The sequence below is a fragment of the Condylostylus longicornis genome, unplaced genomic scaffold, assembly GCF_029603195.1.
Source record: "Condylostylus longicornis isolate FDR11 unplaced genomic scaffold, ASM2960319v2 ptg000019l, whole genome shotgun sequence".
Classification (NCBI taxonomy): Eukaryota; Metazoa; Arthropoda; class Insecta; order Diptera; family Dolichopodidae; genus Condylostylus; species Condylostylus longicornis.
In genome coordinates, this window is record NW_026577988.1 from 1435808 (window position 1) to 1456480 (window position 20673).

Genomic DNA, 20673 nt, shown 5'->3' on the forward strand with positions numbered 1-20673 from the left:
AGGATTATTGAAAAATATTTTAGTTTTTTTTTGGTTTCAAAATGGAAATTCGTCCTAATCCACCGAAAATTTAGGAATAAAATTTTCTTTATTAACAATATTTATTAATTAATACCAAGTATGTATAAGCTATCAATCTATGGCAAATTTTTTAATTTTATTTAAGTAATGTAAGATCAGTGTTAGTGAAGCTCTTCTTCAACAATAAATTATAATTGAAAATTCAAATTAATAATACCAATGGTTTTCTCAGAATAGAAAAAAATATCTAAAGAGAAAAAAGAAATAGGTAGAAAATGTTACAATTGTTGAATTTTTTTTATTCATTTACTACAATTATTGTTGAGTTTTCATGAATTTGTGCAGCAATTTGCATTTACATAAGGGCACGCGCACTTGCATATGTAAGAAAATGAGCAGCTAAAAATATGAACGGATTTAAATACTACAGTGATAACTGTATCAGATATAAATATTAATTTTTCGGTTCAAATTATTTTCTAGTTAAGCTATTTAATTTAAGCTACCAATATTTAACAACACTATTATAATTTAAAAAAACCACACTTTATACCAAATACACAACAATAAAATTAAGAAACTCTCTTTCTCTTCTGCATATTTTGAAAAAAATTTTTGATTTTTTTTCTGCATTTATGTCTGTTTCAAGTCCAACACATCTTTGTCGAATTATTCAACAACTTTATAAAAAATTCGCTATAATATAAAAAAAACCCGCTTATTTGGCAAATTCACTTGATTGAATGTACACTAAAATTATAATGGCTATAAAAATTAACTACCTAAAAAAAAGAGAGCGTAAAATAATTGTCATGCATGACATTACATAACATAAGCTATAATTTTGATGTTTGCCTAATTTTGAAAATAGTTAAAAATTGATAACTTGTTTGAACGAATTAGGCGTTCGTCTATCTGAAATTATCACAATTATTTTATTCTCGCTATTATTTATGAAATATAAATGAAGTTTTCCATGTAATAACATCAACAAATCAATTTTCAGCGTAACAAAATGAATTTCGAGGCAGAATGGAATTGATTTATTGTTGAGGTAAGTTGTTGAAAATTTCATAAATTTCTGTTGACGATTTATTGCGCTGGGAAAAACTGAAATCTACAAGAGTGTAAGATTAAATTTACTTTCAAATATTTGAGTGATAAACGATAGTAGAGAATATTTGGAAAAAATAAATTTTAAATGTGGAAGCCTAAAATACTTGCCTTTCTTATTTTTCACATACATATAAAGTGGAAGTACAACATTTAATGGTGCGTTTATTTTATGCACTATATGCGTTTTGCTTTTGGCTTTTGCTTATCTTTTATACACATACAAATGAAATAAATATAGTATGCAGCACTAATATTTGCAATTTGTATGAAAAAAATGAAAAAACTTATTAGTTTTGAATCTGAAAGAAAATTATTTCCCCATAGCTATATATACAAGTATTTTTGGGTACATATCCAACTTCACAAATAACAATTTGTCACTATGGAAGAACTTCAGTTCATATTTATGTAAAGTATTTAAATGGTGTCCAACCATATGCCATTGCTGCAAAATTTAATTTTTGCATCACATTTTATACACATTCTGGAATTCAATTTTCGTGAAAAGTTTGTTAGTGGGTTTAAAAAATATTATAATTTGAAAAAAATCTGATATACATTATACAGATGTTCCAGATACATATCTATAGTGAGGAACTCAAATAGTAGCAGGTGATGTATTATGTTGCGGATAATTGCCCATGACGTGAATTGTGGCTTAATTCTAGGCATTCATGGAAGGCATCGTCCCGTTTCTTGTAACTACTTTTGGAAATGATAGAATATTTGCTTTGAGTCTCAAATTATTATTCAAATGGCCGGCTATCCATTTAACCTCACAACTTACAGCATCAATTTATTTTTGAACAAAAAAATTTTTGATATTTTTTTACTAAAAAAATTAAATAAATTCAATCAAAAACCCAAAAACAAGAAAATGCAACATAAGAGAACCAAGAAGATTGCGTACAGAATCTGCAAATTCATGAAACCAAAAGAAATTTCGCATGCATTTTCACAAATTTGGCTGATTTGAGAAAAAAAAAATTAAATTGTAAAACAACATACATGCATACATAAATAAAATCAAAAAATGCGTTTAATAATAATTAGCACCACTTCTCATTTAATGAGATCACGCGCGAAAACACACAAAAAAAAAAAGAAAAACCACAAAACACCAAAACAAAAATCACCACCATTGTCACAATTTTTTTCGCCGGTCGCATAACATTTTGCATTGGTCCGGTGGTCCGTCGCTTTATACTCAAATTCTATATGAGAGCGGTCAATGCAAAATTATGTTTGATTTAAAACAAAAAAAAATTAATAATTTTAATTGATTTTTAAATTAAAAGTGTTTGCGTTTTCTCACTAAATTTCGGTAATTTTTTGTTTAATAAAAATTTTTTTAATATTTTTTGAATTTAGATGCAAAGTACCTACATAATTAGAAATTACTTAATTTTGTTTATATTGCGTTTTTATAGTTTTAATTTTAAATTTAATTTTTTTTTTATTTACTTTCGCATATATGTACATACTTATGTATACATAATGTAAAGTAGAGTGTTTGGTATATAAGTAGGTATAAGAAAAAAATTACTTGATTTTTGTTTTTTTTTTTGCATTTTACTTAAAATAAAATTTGTAAATTAAGAAAATGTGAGAGAGTGAAATAAAAAAAGGCAAAAGAAAAAAAAATATCTAATTCTGTCACCTGCGAAAATCTTTTAAAAATTTTCATTTTATAATTAAGCAAATTTTTAGATTAGAAAATTAAATTAAAAAAAAAAAAAATTAAAAAAAGTTTTATGTGCGCTATCAAAAATTTTCGTCTCTTCTCCGGTTTTGTTGAATTTGTTTTTTTTTTTTTTCTATTCTAATTTAAATTAAATTAATAAGGTTGCTTTATTTTTTAATACGTTTTATAAATTTAAAATATCGCATTTATTTTATTAAATTTTGTCGCTTCGCTAGTAATTGCAGAAAAAATTCGTTTGCGCGTTCTTATTACAAACAATAAAAAATTATAAAAAGTGGTTTTTGTTGCTTATATATTGTTAGTTGTCGCGTTGTTGTTGCTCAATTTTTTTTTTGTATCGAACCCCCCTGATGTAAATATATTTTAATTCATTTCAACGAAAAGACAATAATTAAAATCCGCATTCCGTCGAGCGTAAGAAATTTTGTTTTTTTTTTTGACATTTTATTTTCAAAATAAAATTTTTAAAAATTTGAAAAATATTGTAAGTGAATATTATAAAATAAATTTGTATGTATATTCTAATAAAATATATTGTAAATATTATAAAGCAACCAAATAATTATAATTAATTTGAATTTTATTTAAAAATTTAATTCTAACAAAGGAAAATTAAAAAATAATAACAAGAGATTGCAAAAAAGAAAATTGTTTGAAATTTTTCAAAAAAAAAAAAAAAAAAAAACTTAAAAAGAACACCTGAACACACTGTCGAAAAGAAAGAACAGAGAAAGAAAAAGGTCTTTGTTTTACGGGAGAAACCGTCATTTTCCTTTTATTAATTATTTTTATTTAAACGCAAAAAAAAAATTGTAAATTCAATAGATTTTGAACATTTTGTGCTTCAAATGATGTTAATTTATGTGATGAACTTAATAATAATTAAAAAATAATTAATAATAAAAATTAATAATAATAATTAATTAAATTATTAAAAAAGTGGTTCTTATGTTCCATTTATAATTATAAACACATACATTGTATACATACATAATACATTTATGTGCAATTAAAGTGCCAAAAATTATGCAATTAAAAATTCTTTCTAAATTGTAAAAAGCAAAAGCAAAAAAAAAGAGCAAGCAAATAGCATTCATTTTTTATTCTTTATTTAGAACAAAAGTTTTTTACAAAAGTTATAACTGTGCTCATTATTACAAAAGAACAAAAACAAAAGCAAAACAAACCAGAAAAAAAATTTTCTCATTATCCAAAAATGGATTATTTATTTAATCGTATACGATCAAATGAAGATCATAATTTTGATTTTAATAATAATCAAACAGATGACAGCACTGATAATAATGATATAAATAATGATAATGATGATTATGATACAGAAAATGATAGTGGAATTGCTGAATCTGAAACAGAAAGTAATCGTAATTCAATGCGTCATATATCTGATTTAAAAGTTGATCCAGCTTTAATTGATGCAACAGAGACATCTTTAAGTGAATTTTTCAATTATTGGTAAGTATTTATAACTACAATATTTTATGTATTAATAATTTTGCGTTCAATTTACGCGTTCAAATTACTCATGAGCCATAGTTAATAATGAGCACAACTACCTCAAGTAAATTGTGTAGATAATCTGTGTGCAGTTACGTTATTTTGCCTGTTGATGGAAATAGTATTTTTGTTTTTACAACATTGTGTTCGTGTGTTTTCGGAGATATTTTGGTATTTAATTATAATATTTGAAATACTCATGTATCGAAAAAGAATCATATATCGAAAATACAAGCTCATGAGTAGTTTGAATACGTTAAATGGAACACAAATATTTTTATTAAAATTCCCATTTATCAATCATAAATTTCGTATGACTAATATTTGACAAATTTTTGATATTTATTCAAAGTTTCAAATTCGTCCTTAAAATTTTGAAATATTTCGATACTTTTTGCTTGTTTCTGATTTGCAATGACATAAATACCATTTTGCTTTTTTTTGTTTTTGTTTTGTTCTCAATTCTTCTATATTATTCACAATATTCACTTTTTGTTTCAATATCATAAAAGTCAAAATATATATGTATGTACGGGTATGCTTGTCTATGATAATTTAGATTAATGAACATAAAGGTATTGGATCTTGACATTTTATTCTCAGGGTTTTCGGTCAGTATTGTTGCAAAATTTTCAAAAAAAAATTTTTTGTTATTATTTAAAAAAACAATAGAATAAGTTCAACAAGTGTTTGTTCAACAATTGGGATATGCGTGATGTTTATGACAGACAATTCAAATAAATTTATTTTTTGTTCTCATAGAATTTCTTTCTCTTAAAATATATTGAACATAATTATGTAGTTATTTCGAAATTGTATTTGATCTTGAATATAAAGAATTTTTTAAGAATTAATGGTCTATATTTATATGAAAAATTTATTCAAATATTTATTTAAAATTAGTGGGTTTTGATTACTTAAAGTGATTTTAAATTTTCAAGCAATTTTTTGATTTTTTTGAAATTTGATAATTATTGAATTCTTCAAAGATTGCAGAAACAATAAAATTTTGTAAGACAAAGAATAAGAAGGGATTATAGAAGGAGCAAGGAACTTCAACCATCAAAATAAATTTTTTCGGCATCTTAAATTTTACTTCCGTAATAGTGTCGTTTAACTTTGTGTTTGAGTGTTAGAGTGTAAAAGAAATTGTCAGTTGATAAATACTTCAAATTTCCTTTAAATATTCTTTTAAGCTGCTAGAAATAATTGTATGTTATGACAATTACATGTACTATGTACATAGGCGGCGTTCGAAATTTTCATTTACAAAATTTATAAATAATTAATGAACCTAAAATTTTATCATGAAAATAATGAGCTGCAACATTAAATATACCACAATTTCATAAGATGGGCATTTTTATTACTGTAATTACTGTAATTATTCATAATATCTTGCATTTCTGTGCATAATTTTCAAAAAAACTTCGCCATATGATCTCATATGCTTCATATTAAAGCAAATCAATCTCCATAAAATTTTGATAAATCTTAATTTTATTATTAAAATTTTAATTTTTTTTTAGCTTTTCAGAAAATTACATGTAAGTTCAATTTTTTGTTTTTGAATTTCTTTTCAACGTGTTATAAAAGAAGACGCTCTAAAAAGTAGGTGTTTTTTTGAGCTTGCAATAAAATTTCATTCATTTTGTTGTTGTCATACCACATTTAAAATTTTTATTTTATCGATAGCATTTCAATATATAGTTATCCGATTTTTAAAAAAATTACAAAATTTTCTTTCATTTTTAGCACATTTTCAAAAACCATTTGAAAAGTAATTTGATTATTATAGTTTCACTTTGACTATCCGTTCGTTTACAGAATTTTTATATAGACAAATTCAACTCTAGTGGAAAAGTTACGACTTATTAATGGTTTCTCAAAAATATATAAACAAGTGTCAGATTTTTGAATCAATCTTACAAAACGATAAATTGAATCGATTCTTCCTAAATTTTCCGAAAAATTTTTTTCTTATACGACAAATCGGAGATATCTCAAATTCCTGCACTTTACAGGTATCAATAAATGTTTAGTTTCATTAGAAAATTTAGTAGAAACTTAAAAATTTTTTAATTTTCTATCACCAATTGCCTGACTTGCAGGCATGCGCCATCAAATTTCTTTAAATGTGAGAATAATGATAATCATCTTTTGACTCAAATATGTATAAAATATTAGATTTTTTTTTTTCAAAATATGTACATATTGGGACTTATCCTAAAAGTATGCAATATTTTATGATACTAAATGAAATTAGGTATTTAACACAATATTGTTTTCATTATTAAGTCATACAGTTACCCAAAAGTATGTAAAATTTAGGCTTGAATTTCTATACCGAAATGTGCTTTTTTACATTCCATTACTTTGATCAACTTTATTTTTCATTTTTCACTTAACATGTTTTTCGTCTAATTCTTATGTCTAATTTGCAGAAACACTTAGGTATGTAAAATTTTACATAAATAAATGTATTTTTTTTTACTATAAATAAATTTATGCAATCTTATGTACTTGTAATTCTTTTTTTTTTATTCTAAAATATAAAAAAAAACTTATGTTTCTAGTTATTTTGTGCTTACAAAAAAAATATACAAATGAAGAAATGAGACCGCGAGATTTTCAATCACTTGTTTATTTGTTTTGGCAAACATTCAACAAAACAAAAAAAAAAATAAAAAAATTGTACGTTTTTATTTTTTATGTTGATTTTCATAAAAAAAAGGAAAATTTGTGTCCCAACCTGTGTTTTTTTTAACCTTATACTTTTTATTTTAATAGCTAATTTTATTATTAGGAAACGATATTTGTTGATAAAAATTATTTGAAAAAAAAAATGAGGGTACGCAAATAAAGGTGGCATGGCTAACTATGAGATATTTGCATAAAACTGTCCGAAATGTGAAAAATCTTGAATTTTCTGGCATAAAGAAGTGGTTCAAAACCCGAAACTGCTTAAGAATGTTGATTTTAAGCAATATTATATAATCATATAACTCCTAATTATGTTTACGTGTTGCTTTGAATATAGAAATGACTGTTGCAGACCAAGTGCTGCCGACATTGCGTTAAACACCGTTGTGCAAGGTTAATATTTGATTACTCTTACTTAGAGTTTTTTTTTTTTTAATTCAAAATCTACAAACTTCAACAAATCATCGAATCATCAATCTCAGAAGGTGATCTGAGCTGACCATTAGTGCAATGGTTATGACACCGGTCCTTTAACCGAAGGGTCTCGGGCTATAATATTCGACATTAAACACTAAGAAAAATAAACAGTCAATATTAATAAACTTAAATACTTAATATAAAGAAAAAACTACGGCAGGTTACCTACCCACTTAAAACTATATGACGCTATGAAACTATTGCATGATTTTATACACTAGCCCTATGCTCCTCCTAGAAGTGAACAAAAGAAAAAGAAAATTTCAGCAGTTGGTAATGATCAGTTATCTTTTTATATGTAAACTTAAATAGAAATTTATAACAACCTTTTGAAAATATTTCAATCAAACTATCAGGTACATAACGAGCGAGAAAAATTTATTAGTTTTATAGATTCGATTTTTTTTTTTGCTTTTTACAAAATGGCGCTATACAGTAATGTTTTACTAATATAAAGTATTAAGGTTAATATTGTTTGTAATAGCAAAAAATATATAAACATTGAAACATAAAGTCATTAACTTTACATATTTTTTATGTAGATTTGGGTTAATGGTAAAATGGGTAGACCGGGGATGAAACCATGTCAAAAAATTCGTTCTCATTATAAAATAGAAACCAGAGTCATTAATGTCTCTTTTTTTTATTGCATCATCACACAAATATGTCATGCTATACACTCTTTAAATAATTTGTAAGAGAAAAAATTCAAATTGTAAAATTATTTAAAATTTTCTATGTAATTTTTAGACAGTTTTAGAATTTTTCGATTTTCTTTATTAATTTTTTGCAGTTTTATGTTCTTTTATGATATGTACCGACAGCTTCCGATATGCAATCGACTGAAGCCGATTTTATTGAAAGATTGATGAGGATATATTGACAAAAATTTTTGAATATCGGGAATGGTTGAAAAGTATTCTTGTTCGACCACAGCACATTACACTGAAAAAAAATTAAACAATATTTTCATACTATTAAATGTTACCCTATAAAATGTACAAAAAAATTTTCAAAAACAATTGAGTAAATCTTTATGCAGTATTCAAGGATATTTTATATTTTATTGAAGTGCAATGGCGATAGTCTGTTGACGTTTTCAATATATACTATCAGAAGTACTATATAAATACTATAAGAGTACATTTCAATGTCAAAAGAATTATTTCGAATCCATACACAATTTTAATATCATGATAATGCGCAAATTACTGAAACAATTCATCATTCACATAGTTTACATTAAGATCTTGTTAATTTATTTACTTTTCGTAAAAAGAATAACATTTATATAGAAGTAAATAATGTTTACATGTATGTATATAAAAATACACAAAAATGGCCCTGAAAATCCCACACAGAAAATAAACACAAAATTAAAGAAAAATTCGTTACCTACACATTTAAAAATAATTTTTTTTTTTGCGGTAACAACGGGAGGGTTTTCCCAATTTATTTTACTTTTCAGTTTCTGTCAGTTATTTTGTTTTTGTTCAATTATTTTTTTTATATACTTATGTATGAATATACAATTATGTTAAGTACTTCGTTTTATTCACTTGAAAATTTGAGGAAAGCATAAATAATAAAGTACCACATTTGTTGAATATTTTGTATTTTACTGAAAATGCTCATATGTCCTTTCTTCTGCGTTCAAAGCAATTATGATACTGGAAGCAATGGTTTGACGACACTGGTTTGATTTGAATCAATTGATTTTTTGAAATTATAGTAGCAACTCAACCGATTAAAAATCAATGATTTTGTTTAGTGTATTTTTTAATCATAAAATTGATTCAGGTTTTCCTTTCATGCACATTGTATTCCTCAGATTTTTGCCTAATATTTGGAATCCAAATGAAGTTCACAACATCCTGCTTTCACAACAGCTTTAAAAAGACAAAACTAATAAAGTGTTTTTATAATAAAATATCAAAAAAATATTTGTTCAGAAATTTTGATATTAATGACAGAAGAAATTTGATTGCAAAATACATTTTATCTAAAACTCTTCCAGAATTGTAAGAAAAAATGTAAAAGCTCGACGCTTTTCAAAAACAAATTTGGAACCTCATAGCGCACAGCAAAGAGGGCGAACAAAATTATTTCTATTATTTTTTGTTTCACTTCACCATCCAATTTATCAGGCTGCTTTAGGAGCAAGAGCAAGCCTCGAACACGCTGCATACTGTGTAAGGCCCCTATATATACCTCAGAAAGGTTTGTTTCCTAACGTTTCTCGCTCAAAGAGCGATTTTGATTTTGTACTTCACAAAATATTGCATCGAATTGTAAATTACCTAAAATATTTTCAAATCGCTAGAAACTTACTATTATTAAAACTTACCATACCCATTGTTATTATTCCAATATACTGCTTTCTATACTAGATGTTATAAAACACAATATAAAATTTTGTGTACTGAAATATTTCTACTTCAAATATGAAATATATTAAAAATTTTAATAAAAAATAAATTTCATTTAAAATAGCATAAATGATATATACAGGTTGTAGACAATTTATTATGAGAAATTAAGGAAAAATTCTCTAATGCCAACTGTCATCTATACATCAAATAAAGCAATAAAGAGAGATAGACAAAATGCTGTTTGCCAAATAAATAAAAACCAACTTGATTGTAATTCAAAATTTAAAAACAAAACAAAAAAAATTCATTTTGATTAAGAGAAAAACAAAATCAAAATTTAACGAAACACCAGAAATTTAGAGCGTATAGAAAAAAAAAAACAAAAATAACGTTGAGGAAATTTCGATAAAAATTTTGTTTGTTGTTGTCTTACATAAATTTTCAAGAGCTGTCATTTTAGATGATTATTATCAATTTAATTTGTGATAGCCACCTTTTAGTAATATTGTTGTGAGTTTTTGAAAAATTTTTGGAATTATTAATATAAAAATTCATAGAATTATTTGTTGTTATGAAAGTTTTTTTTGTAATTCCGCAATGTTATAGTTATACATTCAAGATTTATAATTCGGAATAGCTCGCCTGGCTCTTTTTTATTGGTACTGCGGACGTCCTTTTTACACCGCTTTGCGGGATTCATTCAAATGAAAGAAGTTTTCCAGAAAATTTTAACCACATATTTGTATAGCAAGTTTTCAATCCGAACTGCGGTGGTAGACAAGATCTGAGATATTCAGTCCTGCGCTAGGTGGTATGTATTATAAAAATTATAAGAGAGAAAATCAGTTGACGACCAATTTTTAAATTAATTAAATTTTTTTGTAAAAATTTTTATATGTATAACTATTTAAGAAATTTCTGTATGTCCACTTGTATTAAATATTTTGAATTTTTCAAAAATTGTATATATAAACAATATACTCGCAGTACTAAGGTATGCCGGGTAAATACTAATTTAAAAAAGTTTGATGTTTACAGACTTTAAAATTTCTGAACAATTTAAAATTTTATAAAAATTTAATTATTTCTTTTTGTGTTGCGAGAGCCCGGGTCTCTGTGGCTCTTCTAAGCTTCAACCTATATGAACGTTATTTCTAGAGGAATCTCAGTATTACGTCCGCTGGAAGTCGTATAATACTGAGACAAAGCGTAGTCTGTAACACCTTATTCCCAAGCAGGCCATAGCCTCTTGCACGGCAGGTTGTCTCTCGTGTCGTCTCAACCTCCTACAAACAAAGATGACACAGTTTTGCCCATCCTTTCCATGAACCATGGAGAGACAATGCTCAGAAAGTACTCCAAAAATCAGTCTCAAATTTGGAGGTCTTCATAAATTTCTTGGAATTTTCCATTACTGGGCACCAACTCCACCACTCACTCTCAATAAATGTAATTAAATTTTTTTGAAAATAATTTTTAAGAGAGAAAAAAAAAGTTTATTAGCACCTATGAGAACTTTCGAAAATACAACATTGTTTTAATAATTAACAATTTTAATTATTTAATGGCAATGTCCGTTTTATTGTCATTATTTGCGCCTTTACCAACATATTTGAGTGAAGAAATTATTTTTTAAAATTACATACAACATATACAGAAAATACATACAAGGTGCCTATACATACAATATATTATGTGTGTACCATATGTAATAAAAATTTAGAATTTATTTTTAAAAATTTTTTTGCCAAAAGCACAAAATTTATTAGGTCAGCGGAATTTATTTTGATTTTTGCTTTGCTCTTTCTTTTTCTTTATTAATATTTTCAAAAAAAAAATCAGTCTTATAATTCAAGGATCATTGAAACATATGTTCACTAATTCATCAGTAGACTAGCAATAGTCAAAGATTTAAGCTAATTAAATATAATATTGAAAATAATATAATTTGTCCAGAGTGTGTACGTAAAGTTTAATTAGTGAAAATTCAATAACAATAGGAGAAAATTTTTAAAATTTAAAATATTTTTAGAAATATTGGTTTTTTTCTCTCTTCCGAAAATTAATAATTTTTTTATAAAATTTTTAAAATAGCGTTTCAAGTATTAATAATAATCAAACAAATAAGAGCAATATACAAAATGTTAAATATTGTTAAAGATGTTAAAGTTAATAAAAAATATTCTTCTGAAGTTGTTAATTTTGCGGATATACGAAAAAATTTAATTAATATACGAGAACGTAAACTTAAAGATGTATTAAAATTGTGAGTAAAATATGAGAAAAGTGAGAAAATTTTTAACTATATCACTGAGACAGATATAACTAAAATTAAACTCCAAAATTAGAAAAATTAAATATGATAATTTTATTAATTTTGGGGTTAAATACTTTGTTTTTTCTTTTTGAAATTGTGTGTGTAATGTAGAATAAATTATATTTTAAATTAAAAGGAGTGAATTGTAGACAACAAAAATTAAATTGAATTTAATATAAAATCTGATGCTTAATGAGTCGTAGAATTTACAATAAAATTACAAGTTTGCGTAATAACGTGTCATCAATTTGAATATAATTTTTTTAATTCCACTCAAATGTCAAAAATAAATTGTCAAAAATAATTTTTAGGTAAAATTTTCTTTCTATTTAGAGATAGGGCGTCATTGTTTAAGTCAGTATTTTATTCGCCAAGTGAGAAAAAATTCAGTGACTAATAAATGTTTGTATAATATAATTTAATTCTTTACTCGTATGTCTAAACAAAATACGGAACTCTTTAAAATGTTATCTCAAAAATTTAATTCAATTTGTTTTTGAAGGTGATAGGTTCAATTTGATATTTTGAGAAAGAGTGCGAAACTTCAATTTGAAAATTGAGTTAAGATTACTCAATTGGAAAAATGACATATTCAATTAAGTGACATAAATTATATTTCAAAAATGAGAAATCTGATTTGAATGTCAATAAAATGTGAGACGGAAAAGCAAAATATACGATTACTTAATGGCAAAAATCAAATAGGGTATTATGTAAATAGATACCTGTTATCTATATACATACATACATTAAAGAACATTTACTTTATATTAAACATGAGACTTCAAAAATATTAAAAATTCAATTGTTTAATTCAAAAATAACAAAAATTCAAGATGCCTTTCTACTTAAAAATGATAAATGAAATTTTCAATTTTTTTGATTTATATAAACATAATTTTAATTTAAATCTCCACTTTATACTTGCTGACGTCTTGGAGGTCATAAAGAAAATTTTCAAGTGGTTTAAATATTAAAATGATTTTGCATCTTATCTGATTTATTCCAACCAAAAACAAATTCACAAAAGAAGAGTATCAATAATACACTTGAAAATTTTATTTCACTTGAACCAAGGCCAAATCACATAATAATTTACAATTCTAGATTCCTCTTGAAACAATTATTACTTTTGAATTCTAATTAAATTTTGACTGACTACAAGTGCTACGGATAATATGTATATATATGTATGTAGATATTTGGTTTTAATTGCGTTTACCAATTTCAAATAATGAAAATATTTAATAAAAATTTTAAAGTTTCATTGGTCTCATTGCACATCTCACATTGTCGTACAGCGTACAGCTATAAATTTATGAATTAAGGAAATTTTACAATTTTTCAGGAAATCATGTTCCTGTTTAACACTTATTTAATATATAAACTATGTGTTTTTATTATTGAATTGACGTAAAAAGTGTTTTGCGGTAAATGAAAGGAAATTATAAATTTTAAAATTTCCATAAAATCTCTAATTTTTTATTTGAAACAATTGTTTACGTAAATTGGACCACATCATTATTATTGAATTTTCCAATAAGAAGAAAAAAATTTTCGCTTTATAATTAAAAAAAAAAATTAATATCTTTGTATTGCTTTCATTTGTTTTAAATGAAAATTAAAACAAAAATTTTTTTTTTGAATATTTACAATTCTTTTGCGCATTTTTAAATTAATAAATTGTATTTAATTACTTAAAAATTGCTAATTATTCCAAAATACGTGATCGGAACCTCATTTCATTAATTGAGAATTTCAAAAGAAAATTTATTTTTAGTCACCTATATATATATTAAAAATGGGTACATATAGCGGGTATATAAAGTCTACATTGATTTTCTTCTCTAACAAATTATTTTTGTACGTTTTTCTTTAATTTATAACGCGTACATAAAATATACATAAATATAATTAATTTTATTTGGATTACGCTTGTAATAAAAATTGATTAAGAATGGATTCGGATATGTAAACTCAGATAACCTAGGAGAGAAATTGTATATTTTAGACCCGGAACGTACACATGAATTTTTTCTAAATATTTCAAAGTAATCATTCCTTCTAGAAGCGTATAATTGAAAAATGTATTCGTTCATTTTAAGGCAACATTCCGAACAATTTACGAGTAACTGGATTGTAAATGGAGCGAAGTCATACAATCACTCCACTACTACTAACACGGCCCAACTATGTTATATCAAATTAAAACACAATATTTAGAACCAACTCCAAACGACATTTCATCACAATTTCGTGGTTTGTTCGCTATATTATCAATTCTGATAGCGGTATATTACCTAATATATTGAATTCTTGAAATAAATCTCGAATTTCAAAAATATGGATAAGATTTTTTAAATAATTTTTTCTGTACGTCATCACTGGCTGGAAAACCCTGATAGGGTTTTCGCCCGTTGTAAGTTATGCCACAACGGGGATCAGTCTCTGGCTGATGTTCATCCAATTTGTTATTCCTATTGAGCAAGTATCTCTTTTTATGTTGTCTATCCATCTTAATTGTGGATGGCCTCTTTTTCGTTTCAAATTACTCCTAGCATAAAGTATTTCTTTTAATGAATAATTACTTACAGCCCTTTCTGTATACGTGCTGCCGATTGTAGCCTACTGAATTTAATTACTTTTATGATATTTGTTTGATTGTATAGCTGTTAGAGCACTTGATGAAATCGTTTATGCCATACACTGCAAGTCTATTTTCCTTTGCTTTAGTCAGCGTCCAAGTTTCACTTGCATATATTAGTATAGGAACTGTCAGAGTGCGATATATTTGTATTTTTGTTCCTCTGTTTATCAATTTGCTTTTTAGTTGTTTGTTTTACCCTTAGTAACATTTATTTGCTACTAATATTCACTGTTTATGTTTAGGCCTAGGTATTTGAAGTTTTGTGCGATTTCAAAGTTGTACTCTCCTATTGTTAAGTTTTGACTATCATTTATCTCTAGCTCTCTATCTTAGCTCTATCTTTTGTTTTTGACTCACTTGATGTTGATACGAGAATTTCGTTTTATTTTCGTTTATAACAAAACCCATAAATACTTCGCAGCTTTTTCAATATAAACAAAATTTGCTTTAAGATCTAAAATTGATTTTGTTACGATATCAATGTCATCCGCATAAGTAAGTATTTACGTTGTTTTATAATCGTTCGAAAAGAATTACTGAAAAGAATCGTTCCTTTTTTGTTGATTTGCGTTCTGTGAATTTAATTTTTTAAATATAATGTAAATTAAATAGAATTTGTTTTTTATTTTAAAGATTTACAAGTCTCTAATTATAAAATGAAATATAAAATCTAATATTTTGTGAATTTCTTAGTGCAATTTAGTGAATAATTTTTAAATTATTTCCATAATTTTATTATAATATTTTTTCAAATTTACATCATCAGAAATTATTTAATTTTATACTATGTTTAATATCAGCCGAAATTATTATTTATAAAATATTATTAAGAATGAGACACATTTGTATGCATGTTTATGTTTGGAATAAACCTTGGGGTGTCTTTTTTTCTCTATACGTTTTTCTTATTGTTTCCGAGTATATTTTTAAATTTCATATTAACATTTTCTCTTTTCTTTTATTTAAAAAAAAAATCATATAAATCGATTTAAATAAAAATTTGTAAAAATTTCTGAATTTCATTCTTTTATTTTATTAAAAAAAAAATTATTTACTGAGGAAAATTTCGGAAAAATTAATTTTATATTTTGTTATTTTTTTTCTTTTATATTTTCCATTATATTAGTTTTTTGATTTTTTTCCTTCGCTTGAATACTGTTCAGTTTGGAAATTGACGTCGTTTTGACGACATTAAAGAGAAATTTTTTGAACTCTTGTATACTAAAAAGATTCTGTTGGAAAAAATATTTTTAATTAAAAATTTCAAAAAAAATATTATAAATTTCAATTTTTTTAACATATTTAAAGTTAATTTCATGTGCCGTATCAAAAAAAATAAAAAAATATGTTGAATAAAATTTGGAAAAAAAAAATTATTTTCTTCCAAAATTATAATAATTTAGAAATTTGAATTGTTTATTTAATTTTCTTTAAAAATAACAAAAAAATTTTTTGATATTAAAAATCAAAAAACAAAAAAATAATAATAAGAAAACGTGATTAAATCAGTGCTCCTACACACAAATGTTCAATACTATCACAAAAAATTCACATTAAAAACAAAAAAGTACAAAAGTAATATAAAAAACAAATAATGAAAAAGTAAAAGAAAATACCGTTACAATGAAACATACTAAGTTTGACATAAACCATCACCACTCAAATATTATATTCAAACAATTATGTTTTGCGTTACTACCGAATGTCAAAATGTCGCTGCTGTAAATCCGCCAATACATTTTTATATACAATTACATATAGTAAGTGTATTATAGAAAAAGAGATTTTCAAATATTTAGAGTGTGAAAGTTCAATTGTGTTAGTATGACATTTATATTTTTGTGATATTAAATATAACAAAATTAAAAGAAACAAAGTAAAAAAAAGAAAAATAAAATGTGAGAGCATTTTTATTAGATTATAGGATATTTTTAAAATTTATGAGTTATAAAATGTAAAAAATAAAAACAAAACCCAAAAAAAAAAAAAACACAAAATACAAAAAAAAATAGTAAAATACAAAATTTTAAAAAGGAAATGTTGAGAGAATTTTATAAATTTAATATTTTATTTAAAATAGTTAAATATAAAATGTAAACAAGAGGCACAGAGAGAGAGAGAGAGAGACAGAGAGTAAAATATGAAATTTTTTTCAATAATCTGGATGATGAGATTATTTTAAATATTTTGTTCCCGTTTTTGTTTTCAATTTCTCTCTAATTTTATATAACATCATATTATATTAATTGTGCGACATGTGAGAGAAAAACAGATCATTCTTGCCGTTTGTTTTTTTTTTTTTTGTCTCATTTCAATACTTACTAAATTGTATATTGTACACAAAAGATAATATTTGTATGTCAAAAATATAATATAAATAAATGTTAAAATTATTATATAAAAGAGAAAATGTTCCATATACAATTATTTATTTAAAAAGAAATATAATAAAAAATTGAGAGTAATCCTAAACTAAATAATATTAAAGAGGAAATTTTCTGCAAAATCGGAAAACACACACAATAAAACACAAAATCATTTTATATGTATTCAAAATATATGATTATATTTTAATTTTCCAAAATTAATTATAATAAAAACTGAAAATTAAGAATAATATTTAAAAATATATACAAATACATAATACATATACATACGTATATACATAAGTAATAATAAACATAAAATAAAATTTTTATGAAAAATAAAATGAAAATGAAACAAAAATGAATGAAAAAAAATTTGAGAACAGCTGAATAAATTTTTGCGCCACTGTTATGATATCTATTCAGTGTTAAAATCATTCAAATTGATCGCGGCAGGTGAACTAAGAAAAACAGTTGAAAACCGCGTGCGGTAATCCTCAGTTCGAGGACAAAAAAAAAACAAAATTTTCATAATTTTTTTTTTAATTTTATAATTTATTTTTTTTTTTTTCGTTCGTCCGCTTTTTTTCTAATAGTTTTTTTCCGTTTCGTTTATAATAACAAATTAATTTGTTTTTCTCTTAATTAATTAATCATTAATAATTGAAAATTGATAATTAAAATTTTTTCATTTGAATATTATAAAAAATTAAAAATTTTATATTATGCTTTATTTAATAAATCTATGATTTTTGATTGCATAATGAATTAAAAATATAAAAGTATAAAACAATTATAAAAGAAAATTAAAAAAAAAAATAAAAATAATAAATTTGTTCAAAAAAAAAGAAGATTTCATTAAAATCAAAACAAATTTATAAAAATTGCATTTATAATCAAGATTTAATTTAATTAATTTTTCTGTTTTTTTTTCTAAAATAAATTTTAATTTTTTAAAAAAATAAATGAAAATTAAATAAAATTTTGCCGCGTAACGAAATATTGAAATTTATTATATACACACATTACGTGTATGAAAAATGAAATTTAATATATTTATTTTATTAAATTTATAAAAAATAATTGAAAATAATAAATTTCGACAAAAAAAAAACGTAAAATAACTTTGAAAAACAACAAAATTGAAATATTTGAAAAAAAAAAAAAAGAAAATCATTGACACCCGAGCGATCAAAATATGAAGAATTTGTGTGTTTTAATTTAGTTTATTAAGAAATTGAAATTATTAATAGTATTATATATAAAAAAAAATTATAAAATAAAATTTATAATTAAAAAAAAGAGAAAGAAGAATTTCATATATTAATAATAATAATTAATATATATATATACATATGTATATTTTCTACTAAAAAATTTATTATATAAATGTTTAGTACTAAGTTATAAATAAAATAATTGAGAATTTAACAAAAAAATAAATAAATAAATAAAAAAATTCAAAGTGGTAGAGTAACGAAAATTATAAAAATTTAAATATTTTTAATTTCTCGAAAAAAAAGAAAGTTTATATTATTATAATATAAAATAATACACGCACACACACACAAAAACACGTATATATGCAATATATTTTTATATACGCCGTAAACATCCATGTAAAATACGATCATAACAGTAAAATATAAAATAATAATAAAACAAAGTAAATTTTAATTAAAAATTAATTACAAAACTGTTATATTTTTTTTTTTAAATTTTAAAAGAGCCGCAGAAAATTTTTTTTATAAAAATTTTTAATTCTTGTAAACATTTTACAGTGAGTATTTTTTTACATACTTTTCTTATGCTCAGTAAGAGAATTATTAAACTTTTAACATTTTTATAAAATTATTTTAAATTTGCATAAATTTTTTATTATGTACAAAAGAATATTAAAATATTTTTATGAATGAACACAGAAAAAAAATTTTTTTTTTTTTTAAACAACGACTTTATATATTTTTTTTTCGTATATAATTTTCTAATAAAGTCTTAAATGAACAAGTGATGAAATAAAATTTATTTTTAGATATTTTAAAAATAAAATTATTTAAAAAATAGGAAAAAAATAACAGAAAATAATGAAGATTATATATACGGCTTCTTTTCTCTTATATTTTCTTATTCTTTTGTTTAATATATTTTATATATATATATATATATATATATATATATTATTTAAATATATATATATACAGGATTATGCTTATGTGGAATATTATTCTATATTTAATATAATAAATGTTAAGAAAAAAAAAATAGATATTTTACGTATATAAAATTTAATAATTAAAAATAAAAATTTTTTGTTTACAAAATTGAATTTATAAAATACACAAAAAAAAAATAAAATTTAAAAATCGCGCAAAATGAAATTCTATTTTAATAGGCAAACTGTAATGGTCGAATAAACAAACACAAAATTTTCATGTAAACATGATTTTTTTTTTCTTATTGTACATTTTATAAGAATCGCAATTTCAACCAATCTTTATGAATAATTATTAAAATGTTATATTAAAATAGAATAAATATAAGTAAAATAACTTAATTTTCCAAACAAAAAAAAAAAAACATATTAATCAGGAGATATATTAATAGACTTATGATCACTATAAATACAGATCGACAGCATTCTAATAGTATTGTCGTACACTATTTTAATGAATATACAACCATTCAAGATAAAAGAGCGGCGGCTCCTTTAATTTGACCAAAGCCATGTTTGACTTTGGAGGGCCAAGTACAACAGTCCAGCTTACCCTGAATGATTGGAAGTGATGGGCCACGGTCGGAGATTTTGACGCTTTGCAAGGGATTTTGTGACGTCAATGGAAGTGTCGCGTCTCTAGGAGGCTGCTATATTGCAATTTTTCTATGACCTAGATATAGTGTTAATGTAGATGGTGATGGGAATCACTATCAGCGTCTTGATCCCGCTATGGGAAGAAAAAATTAAAAACCCATTCAAGTTTGTTCATGGTTATATTAGAAATATTTAATTTAACTTCTTATGAGCCCTTGTTAAGTTTAACAACCCTATTTCTGACTAATTTTAAATACTCTTTGGAAAGTTAATAATGGCTGTCATATGCATCCATTTTTCATTTCCGTTCTCCATTTTAACTCATACTAGCTGTCGGATTAATGACAATAAAACGGGAAACTTGATTTATGTTAGATTCATAAACAAAAATAAATAAATTGAAACCATTTTTAGAATCTTTAATATTTACTTACAAGATCAAAATAATCAACTTTTCACAAATATTTTTTTTGGGTCGAATATTTTTTACTCAAAAATTCACAATTTATTATATTTTTCAAGTCCAGTATTTTATATATTCTAATCATTGGCAAATTCATTTTCAAGAAAACAAAAAGAAAATTTAACAATTTCATTTTCCAAAATTATTTTAATCGGTCATATG

The 20673-nt window shown here is 23.8% G+C and overlaps 1 protein-coding gene across 3 annotated transcripts in view; it reads left to right on the top strand.

Moving 5' to 3' along the window:
• Positions 1–18211: 18211 nt before the first annotated feature.
• LOC129606586 (uncharacterized protein DDB_G0283357) overlaps positions 18212–20673 on the top strand; it is a 44494-nt gene continuing 42032 nt past the window's right edge. For 2 of the 3 annotated variants that reach the window (XM_055516973.1, XM_055516974.1), the window contains exon 1: positions 18213–19019. The gene's annotated coding sequence lies outside the window, so the exon portion shown is untranslated. Of the gene's footprint in view, positions 19020–20673 lie in introns of all 3 variants that reach the window. The other variant, XM_055516975.1, reaches the window with a different exon arrangement.